Below are 6000 nucleotides of genomic sequence, written 5' to 3'. Positions count from 1 at the left end.
GTATATGTGAGTATGTTTGTGTGTATATGCGTGCAAGTGTCTTGACATGAGTTAGAGCAAATGTGCGAATGCAAGTGTTGATATGTGATTATGCCTGCGTAAATTTGAAATGGTTTGTTGGATTAAAGAAATTATGTTTTTTTTTTTAGTAGTATGTAGTTATAAATATTTATGGTAAAGAATTATTGACTGAAACAGATTTATATAATTTTATACATTTGTGATATATGAATAGATTTTTATGTACATTTGTGTTTTTTTTTTTGTGTAGTAAGGTGTGGTAATTGTCTTGTGCAATATATCTTATGTCTAATTGTGATTTTTAATGTGGATGTAATGTACGACAGTTCAATGTATTTGGTTGTCATTGCAATGTATTTTAGCCTTCGGGCTACGATTTTGCAAATTTTTACGTAATAAACCATTCTAATAATAATAGTCAACAGAGCTCTGAAAAAAAGTGATATTCATGCCCATTAAGGGTCATTGTAAGCACACACTCACATACAAATTTTTAGTTCCTGTGTAACACTGGTGTAGAGTTCAACTTTTGTACAGATGATTGAATTCGACACAAATCTTGAACCTAACTTTAAAATTAATAATGGATTTAATGAAACTGTATTTGCTTTCATATTCAAATCACCTTCAACTAAATTGTACACTTTTCAACTATTACTCACACCAATGATGCTGTTATCTGATAGTTATCGATATACTAAAGATCAAATGCGGGAGATTTGTTTTTATAACACCTACATCAAAATTGATAATTGTTGAAAACGTATTATCTCCTAAATCACCGTGCCTTAAAATATACTGAATTATCTCTAAAGTCAAATCAGTAATGGATTGGCTTGGGTTTCCCTCATACATGGCACTTATAGGACTGTCGTGACAGTGATGCACATCTGGTCCAATATCACACGGTCAGGCTAAAGTAGATGGAGCAGAATGAAACACCAATTCAGTTTCCCTCGGATCTTTTCACTTTGCTCTAGTCTATAGGACAATTAGCTTGTATTTTCTCACAATTTATACTTAAAATGGTGAGAAACTGCTAGCGTAGAAGTAATCAGCAGAGTTTGTCAGAAGAACGTTGGTTTCAGAGATTTTTAGTTTTCTAGGTTTTATGAAAATATTTCTCTTTACAAGCTGAAAGTGTAAGTGCCAGAGATGATCACGAGGCTGCAAGGCTGGAAGACAGATATATATTTTCGTCGTTTTTCATCAGAATTTATCATTTCAACGTAAAAAAACATTTTATTTCTCACCTTTATACTCTCCCAAACTAGCATTTTGGTCTAATGGTAGGTCGTTCAGTGTTACCAGGGAAATGGAAGATCATCTCCCTGGTGTTACCGAGATCATGGGCTTTAACATGGGTAATCAATTTCCTTCACAATATATCTGTCCCTAAAGTTTTCTATGGCCACATGCGTTGCGACGCTCGAAGCCATGTGACTAGCTCCCGGTGGACAGTGCATGCAGGTGTACAAGCACAGCTGCGCTTTCCTTAATTCGCTCCCATTCAGCTCAATGTCATTTTTATTTTATTGTTCTTCTTCAAACAAGGAAAATAATATAGTTTACATGGTATAAGAAAATTACGAATGATCTTGAATACACAATAGTTTCCTTTACAATAAAAAATACAGACAATGAATTGAAAGCATGTTTCATATCAAAACTTGTTAAATTATCCATGCTGCGAGGGAAACATAAAGAGAAAGGGGGGGGGGGGTCCACTAAATAGCTGAGCTTTTATATACTGTGGATCGACAACTCATTCAATCCTACAAAATGATATTATAAAATGATTCAAAAACAAGACGAACAGCTGCTTCCGAGGAACTGGAGCAAGGATGAAAAAGAAAAGGGTGGCTTAAAGAGCTGCTGATGGAATAAAGTATGTCTTTCATTATCTGGGCATGATGACAATTGCGTCTTTAATGGATTCGTCGAAATAAAACTCCGTCGGTAGGACTCAAACAAAAAAAGAAAAATCAACTTGCACCTAAAGAATACAATGATTTATTTCGGAGTCCAGAGAATTGCAAAATTTATACGGCCTGCGTATTATGAATGTATTTTTAGTTGATAAAGTCCTTAAAAGAGGTGCATAAAAGTCGTCAGGTTACCTTCTGTAGATATTTATAAAATGATTAGTTTCTCGGGAAGACGTTGCTGAAATACTTGGGAGTGTATTATTACTATAAATTGAACATGCATTGTCTCAACTGACACTGACATCTTTGTTAAAATCTTTTAATCTTACATCAAAGAATGATGCATCTAAATTATAACGCGTAGCGCGTATCGTAGCGCATTTCTTGTGATAACAGCAACTTCATAAATTTTGGATAACATCCAAGGTAGGCCCTACATGTTATCCAAGGTATATTATAACGCGTAGCGCGTATCGCAGCGCCTTTCTTGTGATAACAGCAGCTTGATAAATTCTGGTGGGTGTTTCCCTATGAGGCTGAGAATTAATGATTTATGGTAAAATTAAGCAAGATTATAATATCAACAAAGAAAAGGATGCTTAGTCTGTTAATAATAACAATGCCACGTAATACCGTTTTACTGATACTGACTATACGTGCTCTCGTAGACATTGTACTTTATTGTCGACAGTGACATCCAGAAATTTAATTTCAGATGCATTTTCCAAAGGAGTGACATCAGATATTTATTGGCAGAACATCTAACGTATTGCTAACAAGCATGTATACTTATTCATTTTCAAAAAGTACTAACTAGGTACAATTAATTTGTTCTCATCTACTAAAGAACACTTTTTGCTATTCAGAATCTATTGTACGCACGAGAATTGGATTGTGACGAGAGAAGAACACTAATTCAATCATTACTCTACAATTAGATGAAGGGATATTCGAAGATCTGCAAAATTCATTTATATAAATGCTAAGCAATAAAGGGCTTAGAAAACTACCCGTGGAACTCGGCATCAAATGAAATCTTTATTATTATCTGTTTTGGATGTAATCCACAACCACCCAAAAGCATATAATTGCCACGTATGCCATAATGAGCTGACTTGTGAAGTAAGATTTCATGACAATCAAATGCCTTGGAAAAGAGATGACTATCTGAAATAATATGTGCGACATATCAATGAAGTGCAAAAGAGCGAAAATGTTGCCGTGTTTCTGTCGAAATGCAAATTGAAAATTACTGGTGAAACGTCATGAAAATTGAAAAAAAAATCTATTGTTCTTGAGGTTTGAAGTGTCATATTTGTCTCCCTCTAACAATTGAAATTTGTAAGATCGCAACTGCTATAAATCTGTAATTTAACAAACATGTCGGAAAAAAGGAACAACGGGACTCGAACCTATCATCTACTGCGATCTTACAAAGTTAATTTCTTAGAGGGAGACAAATTGAAGAAACTTCAAACCTCAACGGTCATCCCTCTTTTTAATATCCTTTTGCAAAGTCTATTGTTCTTGTTAATAGTAATTCTTCAAAGACTTTTATAATGATGAAAGCAAAGAAACAATGGAAAACCTCGGCAAATTTCAACTGGTCATGATAACAAAATCTAACATAATAGACCTATGAAATCTAATTGAAGAGAGAAGAGAGAATGGAAGACATGTCTGTTAGAATGAATATTAGGTTTATCATCAACGCTTGCGCTGTGTTTGTTATTCATTGCAGTAACCCGTTCTCCACAACTGGTGGAATCAAGAAAGGAATTAGTTTTAAGGTGGTTTGAAAACTCTGTTTATCAGACTGCTGGATGTTTTGAAAAAAATTAAACCAATTTATTTGCTTATATACAGAATAAAAATATCCACTATATAGCTGAAGCTTCCAATAATCTCATTGTTAAAATCCACCCAAATATAAATAAACTTCAAGGAAAGAAAAATATTCCCTACAGAAAGATACAAAAAATGGGGAAAAAATGGATATGAAATAAGGAAGATTTTGAAATTTTACTTTTTTTCGGAAAGCATTTCTTGGCCAGTCCTTCTGAATATTCAAATAGCGAATTGATGATGTCATATTATCCTCACAATTTTTCATGTATGTTATGTATTGAATTCGGAAAAAAAAAGATTCCTTTTAGCTAATACAAGTAAAGGCATGTTCTCATACCATGATATGTCAGAGTTAACATTTTGTTCTTCTTTTGTTTTGGGTGGTTTTTAAGGCAAGTGTTATATTCATATAACTGAAGTATGAGATTTTCATCATTTCTGTATATGAAATGAATAAGAAGGATTGTGAAAGCAAGATGTCATCAACTTGCTTATTTTGAATATTCGTAAGGACTGGTCAAGAAATGTTTCCTGAAAAAATGTGCAATTTCAAAATGTCATATCTTTCTCATTTTTTTATCTGATTTTTGTCCTCTTTTGTATCATTCTGATATAGGGAATATATTTCTCTTTCTTTTGAAATTTATCTATTTCTGAGGTGGATTTCCTCTTGAAATCCTATATTTGTAAAATTTCGTTTCTCTTTTGAAATATCCATGGTTTGTTACAGTATCTTCCAAGTATGGATTTTTCTTATAGAATCGAATATTTTTCTTCCATTACATAATTTGTTTTTCAGATTCTTCCGGTTTTGTTTCTAATCTCGCATTTATAATAAGACCCATTTCTAAGAATAGATTTCGAATTTCTCAGAAGTCTCTGAGCTCTTTTATTTTTAGCTCCTCTTTTATCTTGTGTAGGAAATATCTTTAAAAATATCTGATTTACTCACATTATCCGTGTTAAAAAGCCTTGACCAGTCTGCCCTTATGGAATTGAACAAAAGTAAGCTAAATAATTTATGCTGTTGTGGCTCTGGGTCGTAATCATAACACGTTAAAAACATCTCATGTATAGATGCTCCATATAGATAAGAAACCTTTTTTGATAGGTTTTAAAGGAAACAGGACATGCCAAACTGTGCACACATTGAAAGGCCATGTCACTAGCATTGTGCATGTACTGAAATTTGGTATATAGGAGGTATGTATATAGTTTGGACACTGGAGACAACCTTTAGGAGACGAGTGCCTATTTCTCCGGTTTCGTTTTTACTTTGCACCTACGGTTCGGGGAAAACTGGAATTTGATGTTGTTGGTTTTTGTTGTTGTTAAGTTTAGATATAGTATATGATAAAACGGATAATTAGAGAATCTATATTTCTTAGTTCTTGTCGTTCGTAACAAGTAGTCCTAAGAAATGTATAGATTTAATATATGATATATAGATTATAACAGAAGTTTATTTTGTAAACCTATAATATGTTGCTTTACTATGCTTTGTATAGTAATGATTTGGCTGGAGAAACTTTTTTGATCCACTCTGCTCCGAAGTCAACCGAAGCCATCGAGATCTGTACTACCAAAAGTCTACTGTATAATATTTTACCCCTTAGTTCCTAATTCCTAATGAAAGATTACCCCAAAAAATACAAGGCAAGATAAAAGAATGTGCATATGTACCATTGCCAGTTTTGTCTGTCTGGTTCTCATGTGCATGGTCGCATCCATTTTGTAACGTGCGCGTACGAAGTCGGTTGATAATAATGTGCAAGAAGGGGTAATGCATTTGGATTTTGTTGAGGTTTGGCGTAAGTATACGCGATGGTGCCGCTTCGCCATCCGGTCCAGCTATCGGAGTCTGACTTTTCACGAAATGAAACTAAAGGGATTGCTACACAATAACTTGATTTTGAGTTTTAAAAAAGTAGTTATCATATTGCAGATCTTGCTATGGGCCGTCAGTATATGCCGAAATCATGAAATTAAAAATTTAGGGGATTTTGGTCGATCGTTCCACTTAGTGAAAATGTCAGTGACATGTACACGGACGTATAAGACGGCGATTAACGTTGGCCGCTCTCTCCTCTCCCTGCGTTGTGTTGGAAGTTGGTTCAGGCTATCCGCGAGGAGGCAGACTATACAAAGTAAAATGGCGCCCCCATAAGATCATTGCATCAAGTAGCTCTCTGCGATGTGAATT

Source organism: Diadema setosum, chromosome 9 (assembly GCF_964275005.1).
Source record: "Diadema setosum chromosome 9, eeDiaSeto1, whole genome shotgun sequence".
NCBI lineage: Eukaryota > Metazoa > Echinodermata > Echinoidea > Diadematoida > Diadematidae > Diadema > Diadema setosum.
Note: the sequence above shows the minus strand (reverse complement) of the source record.